The following is a 22,506-nucleotide window of genomic DNA, read 5'->3' as shown; positions in this document are numbered from 1 at the left end:
AGCTATATTAGTATTAAAAAAAATAGATTTTAAGACACAAAGCCTTACCAGAGATAAAGAAGAATTCAATTCACCAGGACAGTATAACAACTTTAAATTTGTATGGCCCATAAAATAACTGCAAAATACATGAAGCAAAACTGACAGAGTTACAAGAATCAGAAGAAAACTATAATTACAGAAGACACAAATTAGCTTTCTCAGTAATTGATAGAACAAGTAAATAAAAAATCAGTAACAACCCAGAAGATCTGAATAACACAAACTTGACGAAAGAAAATGCACACATTCTTTTCATGAACAGACATCTACAAAAGCTGGCGATAAAGCAAGTCTCAACAAATGGCAAAGGACTGAAATCACAATGACATGTTCTCCAACCAAATGTAATTGTGCCAGAAATCAATGATAAAAAGATAACTAAGAAAAAAATAACTGTTTTAGTATTCATTGATGATTCATGCCTGAAGAAACAATAGTAGGCTGGTAAATAGTATCACTGTATAATGATGGTTTTTCTAACCCCATCAGCCTTTAGCAGCTGGCATCATCATTCAGTCGCTGGCATTCTAAAGAACTTTCTCTTCTCTCCTTTTTCTTCGTAAGGATTCCTAATTTATTCAGTGGGTTGTAATCCATTACTGTCACTATTTATTTTGATGCTCAAATTGTTTCATATTTGGCCCGTGAGAGTGCAGCTCCTTCACGCTGGCTCCTGTGTCCTTTCATATTTTTAATTGTGCTAAAATGCACACAAGATAAAATTTAACATCTTAATCAATTTTAAGCACATAGTTTAGTGGTGTAAAGTATATTCACGTTCTTGTGCAAACAATCTCCAGAACTTTGTCATCTTGCAAAACGGAAACTATACCTGTTAAACACTTCCCTCTCCGCCTGCCCCTGGCCATCACCATTCTACTTTCTGTTCCTATGAACTGACTACGTTAGCAGAATCATACAGTGTTTGTCTTTTTGTGACTGGCTTATTGCACTTAGCACAATGTCCTCAAGCTTTATCCATGTTGTAGCATGTGTCAGAATTTCCCTCCTTTTTAAGGCCAAGCAACACTCCGTTGTATGTATAGGCACACCTAGGAGACACTGCGGGTTTGGTTCCAGACAACGGCAATAAGGTGAATATTGCAATAAAGCGAGTCACACTAATTTTTGGGTTTCCCAGTGCATATAAAGTTATGTCTACATCATACCATAGTCTATTATAAAGTGTGCAAGAGCATTATGTCTAAAAAAACAATGTACAAGCCTTAATTAAAAAATACTTTACTGCTAAAAAATGCTAACCATCATGTGAGCCTTTGGCAAATTTAACCCTTTTGCTGGCGGAAGGTCTTGTGAAAAAACGCACTATCTCCAAGGTACAATAAAACGACGTATGCCTGTATACACCACACACTAGTATTCATTCAAACACACACTGTTTATTCACTCTTCTATTGACGGACATTTGGGTTGCTTCCACCTTTTGGCTATCGTGAATAACACTGCTATGAACATGGGTATACAAATATCTCTTTGAAATCCTGCTTTCAATTCTTTTGGGTATACACCCAGAAATGGGATTCCTAGATCATATGGTAAGTCTATTTTTAATTTTTTGAGGAAATGCCATACTGTTTTCCACAGTAGCTGCACCATCCTACATTCCCACCAACAATGCCCAAGTGTTCCCATTTCTCCATATCCTCATTTCTTCACATCCTCACCAACACTTACTTCCTGATTTTCGATAGCAGTCATCTTAATGAGTGGTAGGTGATATCTCATTGTTTTTGATTTGCATTTCTGTAATGATTAGTGATTACGAGCATCTTTTCATGTGCCTCTTGGCCATTTGTGTATCTCCTTTGAAGAAATGTCTATTCAAATCCTTCGGCCACTTTTTAATTGGGTTGTTATGTGTTTCAAAGAACTGTAGGAGTTCTTCATATATTCTGGACTGGGGGAAAGGGAGCAAGAGGAAGGCATTACAAAGAGGCATAAGGAACCTTGGGGAGAGAGGGACACGCTCATTAACCTGACTGTGGTGGCGAGATCTCACAAATATCAACACTGATCAAACTGTCCACCTGAAATACATGCAGCTTATTGGAGATCAATACAGCTACTTTATTTATTTATTTTTTTTAAAGATTTTATTTTTTTCCTTTTTCTCTCCAAAGCCCCCCAGTACATAGTTGTATGTTCTTTGTTGTGGGTCCTTCTAGTTGTGGCATGTGGGACGCTGCCTCAGCGTGGTCTGATGAGCAGTGCCATGTCCGCGCCCAGGATTCGAACCAACGAAACACTGGGCCGCCTGCAGGGGAGCGCGCGAACTTAACCACTCGGCCACTGGGCCCGCCCCTACAGCTACTTTAAAAGCAAAACCCAAAGAGCGTCCAGAGGACTGAAAGGTATTTTGGAATTTTATTTCACTTTAGCCCTTCAACAACTAGAGACAGATGACTAAACCAACAATTATAATAATACAAAGTAACTACTAAAAAAAGGAATTTGCGGGGTTGGGCCAGCGGCGCAGTGGTTAAGTGCGCATGTTCCACTTCGGCGGCCCAGGGTTTGCCGGTTCGGATCCCGGGTGCAGACATGGCACTGCTTGTCAAGCCATACTGTGGCAGGCGTCCCATGTATAAAGTAGAGGAAGATGGGCACGGATGTTAGCTCAGAGCCAGTCTTCCTCAGCAAAAAGAGGAGGATTGGCAGCAGTTAGCTCAAGTCTAATCTTCCTCAAAAAAAAAAGAAAAAAGCCAAAGTAGAAGATATTTGCAATGTATCTGACAAATAACTAGTACGTGGAACATAAAAATCACCCCTACAAAATAGTAAGATAAAGACAGACAAGTCCCTAGAAAAAACAGAAAAGTTGAACAGGCAATTTATTTTTATTTATTTATTTATTTTTAAAGATTGGCACCTGAGCTAACATCTGCTGCCAATCTTTTTTATTTCTTTTCTTCTTCTCCCCAAAGCCCTCCAGTACACAGTTGAATACTCTAGTTGTGGGTCCTTCTTGTTGTGCTATGTGGGACGCCACCTCTGCATGGCCTGACAAATAGTGCTAGGTCTGTGCCCAGGACCCAAATTGGCAAAACCCGGGGCTGCCAAAGCAGAGTGCACAAACTTAACCACTTGGCCATGGGGCTGGCCCCTAACAGGCACTTTAAAAAGGAAGAAATAGTCCTTAAACACAAAGTGCTCAACTTCACTAATAATCCAGGGAATCAAAACCACAAGAAAATATTACTATACATACACCTACCAGATAGGTAAAAATTAAAAACACCACATCAAATATCAGCAAGGATATAGAGCAATGGAAAGTCTAACAAACTGGTGGGCATGCAACCACTTTTGTGAACAATTTGGCATTATATACGAAAGTAAAACATACGCACGCCCTTTGACCCAACAGTTCTACTCTTAGTTATATACAAACTTGGGAACATGTGCTCCAGGACAGATGTTCAAGAACATTCACAGCAACATTAACAGCCCAAAACTGAAAGCAGAGCCAGCCCTGATGGCCTAGTGGTTCCGCTTCAGTGGCCTGGGTTCACTTCCTGGGCGTGGAACCACACCACTCATCTGTCAGTAGCCATGCTGTGGCAGCAGCTCACATAGAAGAATCAGAAGAACTTACAGCTATACATAACTATTTGGGGGGATGGGGGGAGGAAGAAAAAGGAGTCAGATTGGCAACAGATGTTAGCTTAGGACAAATCTTCTCCCGCAAAAAAAAATAAAACTGAAACCAACCCAAATGCCATCAAAAGTAGGATGGATAAACTGGGGCACAATCATAATATTCTATGACAATAAAGTAAATTTTTATTAAAAATTATTTAAAAATTTTTTTAAACCTGTATCTATAATATAGAAGAATCTCACAAACATAATGTTGAACCAAACAAGTAAGATAAAGTAGATTATATAAACTATCATCCCATTTATAGAGTTCAAAACCAGGCAAAACTGAACTACTCTATTTGTGGATGCAGACCTGGGGCAAATATGAAGACAAGAAAATCATCACCTCAAAAATCAGGAGAACAGTCATCTCTAGGGTGGGGAGGAGGTTACAAGGAGGGAAGCGCACTTCTGGGTACTAGTAATATCCTATTTCTTGATCTAGATGACAGTATGTGTAATTGCAATTTTACAAATTGTTCTTTACATTTATACAATTTTAATGTATCTTACACTTTATAATTATTCTTTAAGTTATATATATACTATGTACTTTTAAAAATATATCTTCTTTCTCACAAAAAAATTTTTTAAAAGAAAAATTAGCAACAAATAACAGAGGATTAATATTAAAAACACATAAAGAACATCCAAGTTCCCAAAAACAAATGATCAGGGAATATAAACACACTGTTCACCAGATTTTACACACACTAAATAATCTTATGGAAAAATGTCCAACTTTTCTAATAAGAGCATAGAGCAACATTTCATACTTATTAAACAAAGAAGGACAGTGGAATACTGTGATAATTTACAAGATAGATGACAACCATGAAGACTGACTAGCTACCTGGAATAATTTAATATTGAATTCAATATTGAAAACACTAAATTATGAGTACATTGTGGTTACAGATTATGTACGAAATCTGTATAGCTAAAATTTGGAAAGGACTCGAAAAATGAAAATAGGTGAAGTGACTGAAAGATAGGATTATGACTACAATATTTTTCTTGACATTGAGAATATATTTCATTAAGATATAGGAACTTATGGGGCTGGGCCCGTGGCCAAGTGGTTAAGTTCCCAAACTCTGCTTCTGCGGCCCAGGGTTTCGCCAGTTCCAATCCTGGGCATAGACCTGGCACCACTCGTCAGGCCATGCTGAGGTGGTGTCCCACATGCCACAACTAGAAGGATCCACAACTAGAATATACAACTATGTACTGGGAGGCTTTGAGGAGAAGAAAAAAATGGCAACAGATGTTAGCTCAGGGCCAATCTTTAAAAAATAAAAAAAAGATATAGGAATTTTTAAGCAAAGGAAATGAAATAGTTCCTTCCCATTCTAGAGAACAAAGTGGGTATCTCTAAGAACTTTCACTGGCTGACTTCGACTTGTATTTTTCACTCTGTGCTGGGCATCAGGTGAAGTACAGAGATGAGCAAGACATAATTACTCCCCTCAATGACCTTCCGGGTTGAGAGGAAACAGACGTATCAACAAACTTAGAACGCAATGGGATAAGTCCTACAAGTAAGTCTTTTCTTAAAAAGTCTTATGGGGGCCGGCCCGGTGGCTGAGTGCTGAAGTTCGCATGCTTCGCTTCCAGGGGCCCAGGGTTTCGCTAGTTCGGATCCTGGGCGCGGACATGGCACCACTTGTCAGGCCACATTGAGGCGGCGTCCCACATGCCACAACTAGAAGGACCCACAACTAAAAATACACAACTATGTGCTGGGGGGATTTGGGGAGAAAAAAGCAGGGAAAAAAAAAAAAAGTCTTATGCCTTCCCATATGAAGGAAAAATTCAAGAAAATTATGGAGAAACTTTCCAAAGAACAATGAATTGGATCTTGAAGGACAGTGGAACATTCCAGAAAGAGTGGAGGTTGTGAGGGGTAGTCTATGCACTATTTGTGCAAAGACAGGTAGAATAGTAGGTAGGTAGACAAGGAAACAGTTCAAAGGCCTCAGATCATACTCCAGGCCATGGAGACCCACAGGGCTTTCAGCCTTTAGTTCCCAGGATTATTTCTGCAATTACCTTGGACCTCTTAGATCTATCCTTTCTTCCCTTAAAATAAATACATATAAACATATATAAAAAATATATATATATATCAAAATAGTTAATATTAATATTACACTTAATATATAAACATTTATATTTGTTACATATATTTAATTTTAAATATTTCAAACATACAGAAAATAGAATGATACCCACGTACTCACCAACCAGATTTAAAATGTTAAATTCTGTCCTATTTCTCTCTCTTTAAAAGGCACAAAACACTTCAAATATATTTGAAATTCCACTCACTCCCCTTACCTCCTTCCCTCCACCCCCCCCCACCCCCCCCACCTTGGGTAATACTCACTATCCTAGAGTGGATGTATATGTTTTCCCTGCAGACTGTTCTTTTACTACACATCTCACACTGTGGTATTCACCCAACGTTTAAACTCTGGGTCTCCTCAACAGTAAATTGAAGCCAATAGCTACCTCTCCCGATTCCCAGAAGGATTAGAATGTTTATAAGGTGCTACCACGGTGAGTGGCATTGAAAAGAACTCATGACCCAGAAATTTTGTAGACTACATGCCACTTTCTGACAGCGGCCCGGCTAACAAAATGCTGGTACACTTCAATTCTATTTATTATCCCCATCCAGAATACCTCTGCCTCTCTCCAACTTCGGATCTCTCAACCAGTCTCTCCCATTACTGCTCCTTAATCCTGACATGGGCACAGGAATGCTATCTACCTACACTGGTGGCACCAGGACCTGCCAGGCAGCTGCGCCATCTCGGGCCATCAGGCGTGCAAGGTTCTGAGCAACTCAAGGGCAGGTGAGGGGTATGGGAGAAAGCCTGGAGCTGTGGACGGTGCTTTGGAGTCAGGCAGCTCTTAGTTCAAATCCTACCGCTAGCACTCAATCGCTAAATGCCCTCTCAGCACAGAGATAACTTCCCCGTGCTTCAGGTCTCCTTGTCAAGAACGAGGACAATTTTACCTACTTCTCTGTATAATGATGGGAACAGAACTCGCCCTATGTACCAAGTACTCTTTGAAGCGTTTACTGCGTATATTAAGTCGTTCAATCCTAACAAAAACTCCGGAATGTAGCAGAGATCACTTCCTCCACAGGACAGAACGGAACCGAGGCACTCAGTCTACGCAACGGGTGGATGGTCACAGGGCTAGTACATGGACGAGACTGCCGGCCAGGCCATCCGATGCAGTGTGTCCTCCATCACTCCCCTCTGCTGGGGTCCTGTGTAACCTACGACTGTAAGATGACGGGTGCCGAGCACGTGGCACACAGCACACACTCAAACGAGACAGCGGCCCGATTGTCACCGCGGAAGGCCATGGAAAAAGGTACAGAGTCGTGGTTTACCCTCAGGGGGAAATGGAGGTGGGGCCCGAGGTCCGGGCTGGGATCACGCAGGGACCACTGTGCCCGGCGCCGTGATGGGCAGGGGACCCATGAACGAGAACATCACGGGGGTCACGCTGGCTCTTCCCCGACGCCCCGGGCGACCCCGGCGAAGCTCGCCGGCCCCCGCCGGCCTCTGCGTCCCCATACGAGCACATCTGTGAGGCTAGGCTCCCCTCCCAGGCTGCCCGCCCAAGCAAGACTCAGCGGGCCTAGGCGACCCGGGGCGCGCAACGAGGCCGGTAAGCCTCCCCTCCCCGGGCGGCCGGGAACGGGGCAGGGGCAGGGCCAGCGCCGGCCGCCCGTAAGGCCGCGCGCCGCACTCACCTCGCCCGCGGGCCCGCAGCTGGCGGCACCAACGACCGCAGCCCCGCGCAGCCGCCGCCGCCGCAGCCCGCGCCGCGCGCCGCTGCCTTCGCGCCAGGAGCCGGCGGACTCCGATTGGCTGCGGCCTGAGGAAGCCGACCAGTCCCGTCGCCCCGTCGCCCCTGTCTCCGCCCCGTGGGCTGCTGGGACGGGGCGCCCGGCGGGCGCTGGGTGGAGCACGTGCTCCCAGGGCCCAATCAGAGCCCAGAATTCAGGTCAGGTGACTACCGGTAACCGCCCGACTTCCGGCGCGGCGTGGGGAGCTCTGTGTTTTGGGGGTGTGTCTTGGTGCCGGTGAAGGATTTGAGTAGAACGGGCTCCTGGAATCTCGATGGCGGTGGGATTGAGATCCGCGGAGGGTGAGGACCCTGAGACTGGCCGGCTTCCGCAGGCCAGGCCGCGGCGCCGGCTCCTCGTGAGGCTTCGCGTGGTCCCCTCCGCTCCGTAGTCACGCTGGCCTCTGCCACCCGCGCTCCTGTGAGATGTCCTGGACGGGGCGGGGGTCGCAAACTCAGACGCCCCGGGGCGCGGGCGGTACCCGAGTGAGAAGCCGGGCGGCGGGTCCAGCCGAGGGCCTCCACGCGGGACTGTGGGCTCTGGGGTGCCGCATCTCTTTTTTTCTTTCCTTCATTTGTTTCTAAGAAAAGCGGAAAATCTGTTTCTCCTTTCTGTTTGTAATCTGCCGATTTTTAAGTGTGACAAAAATAAAACGCTGCAGCCAAACAAAACATATTGTTAAAGTACTCTTTAGGAAAAAGCAAAAGCAGAGTAAATTAAGCAGATTTTTTTAAGATTGGCACCTGAACTAACGTCTGTTGCCGATCTTTTCCTTTTTTTATTCTTTTTTTCCTTCTCCCCAAAGCCCCCCACCCCCCACATAGTTGTATTTTCTAGTTGTGGGTCCTTCTAGTTGTGGCATTTGGGACGCCGCCTCAGCATGGCCAGATGAGTGGTGCCATGTCCTGGCCCAGGATCCAACTGCGAAACCCTGGGCCCCCGAGCCCACGAACTTAGCCCCTCCGCCTCGGGGCTGGCCCATGAGCAGATTTTTAACAGCAAAATGGCTAATAGGGAGCAGGATAGCAACAAAGTATGGGAAATCTACCCAAAAAATGAAGCTGCCAACATTTAAGACTGAAAGGGTACTACCCAGAATAAGTAGGAACCTCTCAGAACTCAGTGTAGGGGACACTCAGCTGAAAGTGCCTGACCACACCCCGCCTGACTGAATCTCCTTTTGCTTTTTCCTTCATTGTCCGTCAACTTCGGGGTCTTCCCTAGTGCCAGGCATTGTGCTGGGCCCTAGAGAACTGCCTCGTGGAGCCCACAGTCTGTTATTAGAAGGACGTCTGTGGAGGAGGCTGACACTTGTATGCTGATGTGACAACACAGGAAGTAAGAGTGCTGAGCAGTGTTATGGGAGCACCTTGATGTGGGCTCGGTGAGTCAAGGAGTCTAAAGAAAGATTTCTTGGACTCTGGAGGACTGGCAGTAGTGCTCTTTTATTCAGAGAATAGCATGGAGTAGCATGGGGACAGGACCCATGGGCAGTGAAGAGCTGCAGCATGGGGACAGGACCCACGGGCAGTAAGAGCTGCAGCATGGGGACAGGACCCACGGGCAGTAAGAGCTGCAGGCATGGGGACAGGACCCACGGGCAGTGAAGAGCTGCAGGCGTGGGGACAGGATCCATGGACAGTAAGAGCTGCAATGTGTTAAGGGTTAGAGCTAAACTTATAAGGCATAGGTATGTGAGTTATTTCTTTACAAAACAAAGGAAAGATCATGAAAAAAGTCGTTAAAATGGTATCAGTGCAGGCGGGGTCTGGTTATTGGGTGGTCCTATAACTTTGGATCGGAATCAGACCGGATTAAGTCAGGACGCCCTACCCTTCCCGGAGGATGATATAGATCAGTATGTAGGCAGGACCCTTGGGCTTCTCTCCCTGGGGCAGCCTGGATCCTCATCAACCTGGGAGGGACGCATACTCAGGGAGGCAGGATTAGATAATGTTACTGCCTAAGACTGGGGTTCTCTGCCCAATGTGCATAAACAAGCCAATTAATTATGGCATCAGCCTTTGAGGGAAAATCAGCTCTTATTCTTCGAGATCCATCTGCAGGGAGACAGGGCGTGTGTCCTCACATCTGTCTCCCCAGTTCAGGATTTGGGGCGAGATTTAAGAGGTTGGGAGAACAGACTGGCACGTGGAAACACTGGCTTTGATTGGTGGGCTTCAAGTATTTCTGGTGAGGTTTTAAACATGACAGGGTTCTGAATGTTTGCGATGGAGTTCTAAACATTTTTGAGGAGATGGGGAAGGAATTTTAACGCCAGACCTTCCTGAATGAGGGATTCCTCGCTTCGGATGAGAGCCGGACTTTCAGGTTCCAGTCACATCCCTGTCCTTGGGTTCCGTAAGATGGAGGATCTTTAGTTCCAAGCTCATTTCAGGTCAAGATTTCTTCTTTTACGCATGATCTGGCTGCATGACTTTGCAGTTTTTCTGAAAGACTATCTTTAATCGCTTTGTTGATAAGAGATGGAGTCTGTTCGAGCTGGCTCTGAATGGGCCTGTGGTTACAGTAGATGTCCTCACACCTGAGAGATGAAGAAGACGTATGATTTGGAGGCAAAGGCCAGGAAAATGGAAGGACTACAGTAAAGTAGCTTTGAGGAAATGTTAGGAAAATGGGGAATAGAGATGACACATGAGAGGAAATAGGGACCAGACCTCCGTATGGACTTCACCCTGAAGGCAAATGGCACTTGTTGGAAGGATTTGGGGGCAAGTGGGACAGGGAGAGGCTTGTGCACTAACTTTAAGTAAAATCAATGAGTTCACATATATGTTTATACCTATGTATCTCCACCACCCAGATCAAGATATATACCGTTTCCAGCACCCCATCAGATTCCCTTGTGGGGCTTCCCAGTCTGTTGGTGCCCCCAGCAGGAAATTGGTATCATACAGTAATACTCTTTTGTGTCTACCTTTATTTGCTCAACATAATATCTGTGAGCTTCATCCATATTGTGTGTACCAGTAGTTCATTCTCTTTTATTACTGTATAATGTAGAGAAAAATCATGAAAACTTTGAAATGGTCCAAAAAGCATTTCTGAGTCTCCAGTGTAAATGAGGTGTTGTCTAGCATACCCTTCTGGGATATCTGATTCTACGAGGGCTCTCCACCTTTCATCATCTTTGAGATAAAGAACTCTGTAAGTTTTTTAAAAATTGGTTCTTGTCAGGGGCCAGCGTGGTGGTGCAGCAGTTAAGTTCGTACATTCTGCTTTGGCAGCCTGGGGTTTGCAGGTCCGGATCCTGGGTGCAGACCTATGCACTGCTTGACAAGCCATGCTGTGGCAGGCATCCCACATATAAAGTAGAGGAAGATGGGCATGGATGTTGGCTCAGGGCCAATCTTCCTCAGCAAAGAGAGGAGGATTGGCAGCAAATGTTAGCTCAGGGATAATCTTCCTCAAAAAAAAAAAAATTGAATGCTTGTCTACAGAATGCAAATTGTAGCCACTGCAATGTATTTAATTATTGTGGATTTGATCAGTTCTGCCAATTTTTGCATCTATTTGTAAAGCATTTCATTATTCTTCATTTGACTATGTATGTGTAGTACTTTGAATTTTCCTTTGAATCAGTTGTAATATCTTTCTGGGTATCTCATTAATTAGTAAGTTAAATAAAGCCTTTGACACGTGTTTATTTTATGTCTGTATGAAAGTCATGATTATACGTAATTTTAAAAATTATTCTTTAACAGTAGTATGCAATCGTGTGAACACATCACAATTTATTTATCCATTCATCTACTGAAGGACATTTGAGTTTTTTTCCTTAGGCTATTATAAATAAAGCTGCTATGGACATTTTTGTATAAGTCTTTTTGTGAACACATGCACTAATTTTTCCTGGGTAAATATCTAGGAATGAGATATCTGGGTCATAGGATAAGCGTATATTTAACTGTAGTAGAAACTGACATGTTTCCAAAATGGTGGTACCATTTTACACTCCCACCAGCACTGTATGAGTGTCCCATTTGTTGCATCCTTGCCAACACTGAAGTTGTCAATCTTTTTTATTGTAGCTATTCTGCAGGATGTTTCATGGTATTTCATTGTGGTTTAATTTGCCATAGAAGGTTTTCAGGAGGGAAGTAACTTAACAGATTTGTGTTTTAGAAAGCTCTTTCTGGCTGTTATGTGGGGAATGTTTGTACACCAATGCTCCTGGCAGCGTTATTCACTATAGCCAAAAGGTGAAAACAAACCAAGTGTCCATCAGCAGTTGATGGATAAACAAATGTAGTCTATACATGCAATAGAATATTATTTAGTCTTAAAAATGAAGGAAATTCTGACACAGGCTACAACATGAACCTTGAAGACATGATGCTAAATGAAATAAGCCAGTCACAAAAGGACAAATATTGTATATGACTCCACTTCTATGAGGCACCTAGAATTCAGAGACAGAAAGTAGGATAGTGGTTACTAGGTTTGAGGTTGGGGGTATAGTGAGGAGTTACTGTTTAATAGGTAGAGTTTCCATTTGGGATGATGAAAAAGTTCTAGAGAAGGATAATGGTGATGGTTGCACAACAATGTGCATATAATTGTCATGGCAGTGTACACTTAAAAATAGTTAAAATGGTAAATTTTGTGTCATGTACACTTTAACACACACGGGCTGGTGTTCCACGTCTGAGAACTCCACAGTGGCAGCTCCTCTCTCAGTTGTACCTGCAGAATTTTCATTTATGGAAGTGCCTGACTAAGGACACAGACAGGCTAATGCTATTGAAAGAAGAGTTTATTACTTACGTTTCCCGAGAGGAGGAGCCACACTGCACAGGCCTCTGGGAAAGCAACAGGTTTGGTCAGGAAGCAGAAAGGAGCAAGGGGAAGACTGCGCCAGAGCCTTGACTGGGGTTTCTACAGGAAAAGCAAGCATGGCAGGGAAATTAGCTTAGGATGGCTAGTTTAAGGAATTCCAGTGGGCTTTGGAGCATGGGGGCTGTTCCAGGATGTCAGGTACCTGGCCCTAGGTTGATTTAGGGCAGGGGAAATATTGGTGTGGTGTGTGAGGGTTAGAGAAAGGAGCTGGTTGTGGGTGTGGACTTGAGATTGATTGGAGGGTTTGTAAAATGACTTTCCGTGCTTGCAAAGCAGGGCTGCAGGGGAGCTGTCAACAACCATGGCTATTAATTTGGCCCTGTGGTTAACAGATGTCAAAAGGACAAATACAGAATCTAAGGAAACACAGAACAGTTGGCCCTGTGGCTATCTGGCATCATTTCAAGGAAACTTTGGGGTGGATGATAATGGAGACTTCTCCAGAGTAAGGCGTAAGTTGTCCTAAACAACATAGGAAACATTTTATTATGAGAGTAGAAAGGAGGAACACAGGGACAAATATAAGGAGTCCTGCTAGGTCAGCCCGTATTAGGTTTTCCATTTATATGGCATTAGCCAAGAAAAGAGACCTGAAATTTTGGGGGTCTCTAACAATAATTTGGTGGAGTTTTAAAGTGTGTTAAAAATGTGTTTGACAATAATGTCTTGGTATATTTCTCAGGTCACGGCAGTTATGTTGTGGGAGGGTATGAGCTGATAGTTTAGGAAAGGATATGTATGTAAAGATGCGTGGTATTGTGTGTAACCCGGGGGAAGGACCGGTCATGATGGGAGATGCAGGGAAAGGGCAGGAGAAGGCTCCGGGGAGTGAGAGGTCCTCGCCGCAAGGGGGCAAGGGGTTGACTGATATGAGGCAGGCGGCTTCTGGGGAAAATAATAATCTCCATGGGTTTTTGGAATGGCACAGATAGTGGTTACCTCTATGAGATTTCTCTTGAGGCGTGGGAGTGTAGGGGTGTACATTTTGTCAGAGAGCAAGAAATATACTAGGACCCTGGGCTAGCAGCCAGCAAGCTCAGAAACATAAGAGAATCTCTAATATCAAAGGAGGAAAAGTAAGACTATCCCGTGTCCAATTTGTGCCTTGGGGTGGGCTGTCCGTGGGCATCGCTAAGTGGAGGTTCAGTGTCTGAGTGACGTCATCTCCAGCACAGAGGCAAAGACTTTTCCAATGGTGAGGTCTTGGGCTGGGGCGATGGCATCTCCAGTGGTGAGCCCCTGGGCCAGGGCAGTGTTGTCTGGGTGTGGCACTTGGGGTACCCACTCAGGTTAATGTGGGTCTTAGCATTTGCCGTGCTTTGCTGGAACCATGGGTTACTCAGAGGCTTTGGGCTCCAGGGTTGCAAACCAATGAAAGCACCCCAGCCAGTAATCAACAGAAGGGGGCACACCTCCACTTGTCAGGGTCTTTGTTTTTGTTTTTGGTGAAAGTTTAGGTTCAAATGGGTCGAAAATTTGTAAAGATAGATTAAGGCCTGGGGCAACATAGAGCCTCATTCAGGGGTTTATGTGCTGGTCTTGGATTTTAAAAGGAGTTGTTTGAGGAGACCATTCTGTCGCTCAGTTAAACTGGCTATTTGGGCCCCATTGGGAACGTGAAGGTTCTATTGAATGCCTTTTCCAAAAGCCCAGCATTGTGTATTTTGAAAAGTGAATGTCTTGGTTTCTACCAGTAATATCTGTAACCCCGAAGGGAATAAGGAGTCCTGGCAAGGCCTTGTATTGTGGCCTTCGTACACGTAGAGACATGTGTGATTCTGATTTATATTCTGGGTATCTGTGAGGTAGGATTCCCAGAGTCCTTTACCTTGAAGAGGACAGTTTTTGGGTAATGGCCCAATAGTTTGTAATAAATGTGAAGATGGAACCATTTGTTGGCCAGAACATCCAGTGTTAAGATGACTGCCTGAACTTGACCAGGTGTGTTGACTTTGGGGTCCTGTCCTTTATCAGGGGCATCCTGGTTAAGGGATGGGAGGCAGCAACATTCCACTGAACTCCATCACATATGATGGTTAGCAGTGCCATTCGTGTAGTCTCCCGTTGCCCGTCATTCAGTTAATCCCAAGCATTTTCTCAAGTAGCCAAGAGGTCTGGGGAAGGGTGACTCCTTCAGCCCTATGGCATCTGGCAAGGGTCTGAGGACAGGGCGAGCCACCCCCTCCTACAGGTGGAATACGCCAGAGGGTCCAGGCTTGGTTCCCTCCTGTCTTAGGGAGAACTCAGTAGCTATGCCAAGCTTGCGGGATGCACTTGTCATGATGCAAAGCATAATGGGCAGCTGGGTGTGGAGGGTCACAGGCTCAGGGTCTGTGAGAACCTCTATTTCCAGGACAGCCCGGTATGTGGCCTGTTATTTGTTGTTTTAGTGGTGTAGAGCATGAGCCTGGAAGAGGGTGTTTCTTGTGTCATAAGCTCTTGGCCAACTTATGGCCATCATAAGACTCCAGGAAGCATGAGAAGGGTTGACAAAGACGCTATGGTGAAGGAGCTTTGGAGGGCACCAATGGGAGTGCCTGTTGATTTTAATTTGGAAGTAAAATTTATAGATGAGAAATATGTTGCCACCAGACCCAAAAAGGACTAAAAGATGTTGTTGAACTTATGTGTCCATAACAAGTATATCAAATGAGTCTCCTTGGAGGAGGATGTCATCACTATAACGTCATACCTGTGCTCCTGGGGAAAGGTAGGTGCAGTGAAGATCCTGTCTGCAAAGATTGTGAGGGCAGAGCTGTTTAGGTACCCCACACCTGGAAAAGGCTTATTGTGTCAAGTCAGAGGTGAAGGCAAACTAGGGCTGAGAGGTGTTGAAATAGGCACTCAGCAGAACATATTAGCCAAATGTATAAGAGCAAGATATTTACCGGATGTTGATTGGGTAGAGGCAGTAATTCAATAACGTGGGATATTGGGTGTGGGGGCCCTAGTGGATGGGACCAGAGCATTAATGTTGTAGTAATCCGCCTAGGAGCGCCTGTTAGGGACTGAATGTTTGTGTCCTCCCAAAGTTTATACATTGAAGCCCCAACCCCTAATGTGACTGTATTTGGAGACAGGGCCTTTATGAAGGTGACTAAGGGGAAATGAGGTCATAAGGGTGGGGCTCCGATCCAATAGGACTGGGAGCCCTATAAGAAGAGGAAGAGAGAGACCTCCCTCTCCACATGACCAGAGAGAAGTCATGTGAGGACCCACTGAGAAGGCTGCTGGAAGAGAGGCCTCCCCGGACCCTGAGTCAGCCAGTACTTTGACCTTTTGCTTCCAGCCACCAGAACTGGGCGAAAATAAACTTCTGTTGTTTAAGTCACCCAGTCTGTGGTATTTTGTCTGATGAGCTGAGCTAAGTAATACAGCACCCTTTATCTTTTCCAGGTTTAAGAATAGGCAAAATTGGGCCGGCAAGTGGAGAAGCAGTGGGCATAATGACCGCTTTATTAGTTAGGTTTTATATAATAAATTTTAATCCTTGAAGGCCCTGTTCTAACTTACATTAGGCCATATTAACTATTTTAACTGGGGAGTCCACGGGGTCCCATCGTATCAAGCTAATTTGTAAGCGCCAAAGATTTAATTTTATTATTCATCGTGTTATAATGCGTGTGCCCAATATGGGATGTTTATAGGGCAGCGGCTCCTAGGACCAGAGGCGAGGCGTTCCTATTTTTTTCTCTATTTTGTATTTAGTTACTTTCTTAAGATTATAGGGGGCACGATGTTTAAATTTAGTGAGATCCCCAGGTAAACTATAATTTGAGCCCCGATAGTGATTATTGTCAATTGGTGCATTTTAGCAAATGGCTGAAGTCGATTTAGAACCTGGGTTGTAGAAGCACAAAAACCAATCAACATCCTTTTTATCTTTTTATTATATGAATTCTTTCAGTATTGAATTTTTGTATATACATTTTGGATTTCCAACTGGGTTAAATTAAGGACCTTTGTTTTAACTTAGATATCAAATATACATATATAATGTATCTACTGTATATTTATGTTAAACTATCATATATATATAATTTAGTTACCTGTTATTTTCTCCCCCTGTATCTAGAATTTGGTTGGTTTTTCTCTTTTCTTCTCCCCACCCCCTCCCCAGCTTTTTCTTCTGTTTTAGGCTTTTAGCCGCCTGAAGCAGTGGTTTTTAGTTTCTGCCTCTGGCTGATAAGGGAGGGGACGGCCCGAGCTTCTAGCAGCAGCCTCTCCACGTCCGTCTGCAGCCCAATCTGTCTCCCTTACTCCCCTCCTTTTTTCCTCTTGAACGAAATCTTTTAGAGCAGTCACACAGCTGTATCTCTAGGTGGGTTACGTTTTTCCTCTTGTTTTTCTTTCTGTCACTTGTCTGTCCCTGACCATTACCCCCACCCCGCCCCACGTTTTTTCCTTTTGAGTGTTTACCTGATAAGCTCCTAGTTCGAATAATTGCAGCAGGCCTGGGGCACAGGGGCTGTCCCAGGATGTCTGGTACCTGGCCCTGGGCTGATTTAGGGCGGGGGAGTACTGGCAGTGTGTGATAAAGGAGGAGGCTGTGGGTATGGACCCGGGATTGACTGGAGGGTTTGTAATAGGACTTTCTGTGCTCACAAGAGCAGGATCGCGGGAAATGTAAACAACTTGGGCTGTTAGTTTGGCCCTGTGGTTAATAGCTGCCAAACAGAAAATACAGCATCTAAGAAAACACAGAGTGGCCCTCTCCACCTGGGGCATTTTCCAACAGCCAGTGCTAGGGCCCCAGCCACACGTGTATTTGGCATTAAATGGCAGCTTCCAGGCATGAAAGAGCCAAAAACCTAAAGGCAACAAAACAGCACCTTTCACAGTAAACGTGCGTTGTTTTCACTTGTGGAGGAGCTTCTGCTCACAGCACCTCGACATCCCTTTGGAAAGCGCCCCCTCCCACCTCCCAGCCCGTGACTCAAGCCGATGTGGGCCTGACTTCTCAAGCCTGCACTCCAGAGGGCGACATGTGACTCAGGCCAGGCCAATCAGCGTATCCCACCAACTTGGCCTTGGCAGTTGGTTCAGGGATGGGCCTGTGACTCCAGCTGGTCCCACGAGATCTCTCTCCAGGACTTCACTAGAATTTATTGGGCATATGGCAGGCTGTGCCCTTTCTGGTGGGGTTGCCACACTGTCAGGATATCATCCTGAAACTGAGACTGAGAGGGGAACACCATGTGGGAGAGGGTGGGAGCAGGCCTGAGGATGAAACCACCACAGAGGAGAGTGCAGGCAAGAGAGAGAAAGAATTGGGGTTCTGGCATGATTGTCCAAGACCCTGGATCCTGCCGTGCTGTCAGCCATGCCATGGACTTTTCAGTAACATGAGTCAATAATAAAGACAAGTACTTTTGTTGTGTTTAAAAAAAGAAGTACACAACAGTAGGCATAGTATACTACTGTTTGTGTTGAAAAGGAGGAGAAAAATAGTGTTTATATGTATCTGCTTGCAAATGCAGTTAAACTTTTCTGATAAGTAAAACTAATATTCATGGGTACCTGTTGGGGAGAGGGAACTGGGTACGTGGCAGAAGGAGTCAGAGAAAGACTTCACTGTATATCCTTTTATATCTTTTGACATTTGAACATTTGAAGATGTTACCTACTCATAATATTAAATACAGAATTTTAAAAATGCAAAAAACTAGAAGTTGCAATGGTATTTTATAAGCCTTAGGAAGAACAAATCCTATTATATCAAATACATTGAATTTTCAAAGTACTATGCTAGTAAGCTAAGTATATTTGCACTCCTAACCACTCAGGAGCAAAGTAAACAAAGAACACAGTTAAGAGACCAGGTAGATGGAAAAAGATCTTACTTAAATTTGACGTTATGCATAGTCTGTCTTTTGTTATGTTTGCTAAGAAGATGCAAGAAGCTTTCTGACAGATCAGGGTTAACTAGAAAGTTCTTCCCAGAATATTCAATGTTATTCACAAGGAACTTCTGCTTCAGAGTAGGATGTAGTAGGTGTCACTAAGTCACCATTCCTGCTGCAACAATCAGGAAAAAAAAAAAGATAAGTTACAAAAATCATATTTTTAAGGACGTTAGAGAGCAATGAAAGCAGAGAGAGAAGAGCCCATTTTAGGCGAGCTAAGATTGTTGGTCCTTTTTTTCCGGGGTGCATTTGTGAAGTCTGGGCATAGGCTAAAGAGTGGGCTTGGTTTACACTGAACTGTTGAGGTCACTCAGGCACCCTTACAGACTAGAATCTAGAAATCTAGAAGGTTCCTGGAGATGAGGCTTTTTTTCCCCATGGGCTGAGTGCTGGGGTAGACTAGGGTGGGAAGGGCAGCGAGGGAAGGGCCCAGGTAGGGGTCTGGGCTGGAAAGGCCTGAATAAGATCTGCAGTTGGTACCGCCCAAGGCTGGGGGCAGGGTGGGGGGGGCAGGGATCGTCTGCCCACCTCAAGACATGCCAGTAGTCAACGGGCAAGTTGGTAGGAGAGAACGGGTTTTATTACAGCTTGCTAGCAAGGGGGAAGATGGCTCACTAATGTCCAAAGGAACTGTCTTACAGAACAAAGACTACAGGCCAGTTATATAGGGGGCTGGCCTCTGGGTGGGGGAGGCATCTGGTCTCAGTTCCTGATAGTCTTTTGTTTTACTGGACATGCATCAGAGACCGGAGCAACACCCCATATCCAGATCTTTCAGTTCTCATTGATGATGGCTATCACATAGACTCTCTGCCTGGGAGTCACCACATTCCTAAAGAACTCAAAAGAATAAAGTCATCAACTTATCACAGCGGGGAGGGGTCATCAAATCTAGAGGGCATGTCTGGGGTTAGTTAATCAGAGGTCATTCAAAGTTACAATATGGCTTCTTTTCTACAATATGGCTCCCCTTATGTCAACCTTGTGTTGAGCTGGTATCACAGTCTCTTGGTGTTGGGCAGACGGAGTTCCGCTGAGGGAAGGGCCTTCAGCAAACACAAGACGGGTCTCAGTCTCAAGATAATTGAAAACAGAGGTGGAGTCTAACTAACACGGCACCTCACCCCAACTCAGCTCAGTTCCTCATTGGATAGAGGCATCATCCTCTTCAACTACATTGTCTGATTAAGGATAAGTGACCTGTCTGGGAGAAAGTACGATTGGCTTCACCCTCTGAGAGTCTGTTATACACAATATTGGCATATACTAAAAACTTACAAGTCATAGAAAAAGAGGTGCGGTAGACTGAACAACAGCCTCCCACAGGTGTCTCTGTCCTACTCCGGGAACCTGTGAATGTGTTACTTTACAAGGTAAAAGGACTTTGCAGATGTGATAAAGGTAAGGATCTTGAGATGAGGAGATTGTCCTGGCTTATCCAGGTGGGTCCAGTTTAATCACAAGGTCCTTATGAGAGGGGAGCAGAAGGGTTAGAGTCAGCATTAGGAGGTGTGAGAATGGAAGCAAGAGGTCGGAGTTATGCTAGGGAAGGCTCACAAGCCAAGGAATGCAGGTGGCCTCTAGAAACTGCAAAGACAGGGAAATGGCTTCTCCCCTGGAGCCTCTAGGAGGAACCAGCCCTGCTCACACCTTGACTTTAGCCCAGGGAGACTGATCTTGGACCTTTGACCTCCAGATCTGTAAGACAATAAGTAAGTGTTGTCTTAGACCACTAAATCTGTGGTAATTTATTATAGCAGCAATGGAAAACTAATACAGTAGGGCGATGTGACTGATAATCAAGAGAAAAAATGAGACAATAGCAGACCCACATCTGATCTGGATGTCAAGGACTTTAAAATGACTATGTAAACAAATGTTAGAGGCGATTTGGGAAAAGGGAGCCCTCGTACACTGCTGGTGGGAATGCAAACTGGTGCAGCCACTATGGAAAACAGTATGGAGATGTCTCAAAAAATTAAAAATAAGAATACCATACAATCCAGCTATCCCACTACTGGGTATCTATCCAAAGAACTGGAAATCAACAATTCAAAGAGACTTATGCACCCCTATGTTCACTGCAGCATTATTCACAATAGCCAAGATGTGGAAGCTACCCATGTGCCCATGGACTGATGACTGGGTAGAGAAGATGTGGTGTATATACACAATGGAATACTACTCAGCCATAAAAAAGACAAAAGCACATCATTCACAGCAACATGGATGGACTTTGAGGGAATTATCTTAAGCAAAATAAGTGAGACAGAGAAAGACAAACACTGCGTGATTTCACTCATATGTGGAAGATGAACAAACACACGGATAAAGAGAACAGATTAGTGGTTACCAGAGGGGAAGGGGGTTGGGGGTGGGAGAAAGGGGTAAAGGGGCACATATTGGTGATGGATAAAAATGAGACTATTGGTGATGAGCACGATGCAGCCTACAGAAACTGATCTATAATAATATATACCTGAAATTACACAATGTTATAAACCATTACAACCTCAATAAAATAATTAAATGCTCTGCTAAAAAAATGACTATTTAAATATGTTAAAGAAAATAGCGGGAACAATGGACAAAATGGTGACAAGGTGGAGAATTTCAACAGAGAATTGGAATTTATAAAAACCAAATGAACACTCAAGAATTGACAGATATAATATCTGAAATAAAGAATTCAGATGGTCTGAGCAGCAGACTGGACACAGCAGAGGCAAGAGATAGTAAAGTTGAAGACAAGCCAATAGAAAATATCCCAACTAAAGTACAGAAAGATAAAAAAACAGAACAATGTTGACTACAAAGTTCTTATTTAATGTCTTCCCAGAATACAATATTTAGCCAAGAACATTATTCATTGAATCTTAGAATATTTGTTGTAGGGAATAAAAGGGAGTTTATTTAAACTGGAAATAAATGCACTTTATAAGTCATATTGTAGATGCTCGCTATTAGACTCCTGGATCTAGTTTTCCCCACACAAGTTGTAAGTAACATACAGTAAAGCTTCTAGTGGGTTTGAATCTAGAAACCACACTCAGGGCCAGCCTGGTGGCAAAGTGGTTAAGTTCATGCACTCTGCTTCCGCGGCCCAGGGTTAGCAGGTTCACATCCCAGCATGGACCTATGCACCACTCATCAAGCCACGCTGTGGTAGCATTCCACATACCAAACAGAGGAAGATTGGCACAGATGTTAGCTCAGGGACAGTCTTCCTCAAGCAAAAAGAGGAAGATTGGCAACAGATGTTAGCTCAGGGCCAATCTTCCTCACAAAAAAATTAACTAATTAAAACCACACTCATTTTACAATTCTGAATTTCAGATTCCACATTTGCAAAACGGAGGCAGTACTACATGTCTCATAGTTTGAGTATGAGGATAAGTGACATAAAGCCTTTAGCATCAAGCCTGGCACAGAGGAAATGTACATCTTTATTATTAATTTTTCCTCAGGCAGGTATATCTGCCATTTCAGAAGAATCATCAGAGGGCGTAGGAGGTAATGGACTCCCAATAAATGAGATGAACTTAAATGAGATCATGGATGTGAAGCTCTCAGTCAAGTCCTTATAAATGGTGGCCTTGAGGGTACAGCATGAATATCAGCTCACCAATTTAGGTTTGCAACAAATAGTATTTTCTTTATTTCTATATAACAATTTATCTTTTGATCTCCCATCTGCTAGAGCGACAGCAAATTAACCTCAGGAATTTGGGGTTTTCCTTCCTTTCTGCTATATGATGTCTGAGTTCTAGAGGCTCACATTGTGCCAAGGAGTGGGTTGGACAGTGGTTGGTCCTTATTTTCCTTCCTCATTGGTCACAAAGAAGTACCTTGTTCCTGTGTATCCGCCTTCTTCAGGTCTGTAAACTCTCCTCAACTTCTATTCCTACTTTGGGGGCCCTGGGAATCTTTCTGCTGCTTCAGTGAGAAACAAGGGCATGGAAATCTGGGAGAGGCTGCCTGTGGCATGGCTTGCCTACACACCCTAGACAGTAGTGCCCTCTCTCTTCCTTGGGATGCTGCCCATGGAGCAGGGCTCTGAGCCTTTCGTTCCTGAACCCACCTCCTCACTGCTGTCACACATCAATTTCTCCTTTCTCTTTCCCCTGCTTAAAAGGCTTTTATCAAGTCTCCTTAGAGAAC

General features: G+C 44.3%; 1 protein-coding gene across 5 annotated transcripts in view; it reads right to left on the bottom strand.

The window, feature by feature from the left end:
- BLM (BLM RecQ like helicase) overlaps window positions 1–7,666 on the bottom strand; it is a 97,490-nt gene extending 89,824 nt beyond the window's left edge. Inside the window, exon 1 of one of the 5 annotated variants that reach the window (XM_023649579.2) lies at window positions 7,484–7,666. The gene's annotated coding sequence lies outside the window, so the exon portion shown is untranslated. Of the gene's footprint in view, window positions 1–1,737; window positions 1,961–7,483 lie in introns of those variants that run through there. The other 4 variants (XM_070230730.1, XM_070230739.1, XM_070230735.1 and 1 more) reach the window with 4 other exon arrangements.
- Window positions 7,667–22,506: the final 14,840 nt, after the last annotated feature.

This window comes from Equus caballus, chromosome 1 (assembly GCF_041296265.1).
Source record: "Equus caballus isolate H_3958 breed thoroughbred chromosome 1, TB-T2T, whole genome shotgun sequence".
Taxonomy (NCBI): Eukaryota; Metazoa; Chordata; class Mammalia; order Perissodactyla; family Equidae; genus Equus; species Equus caballus.
This window is presented reverse-complemented; position numbering and strand designations above follow the sequence as displayed.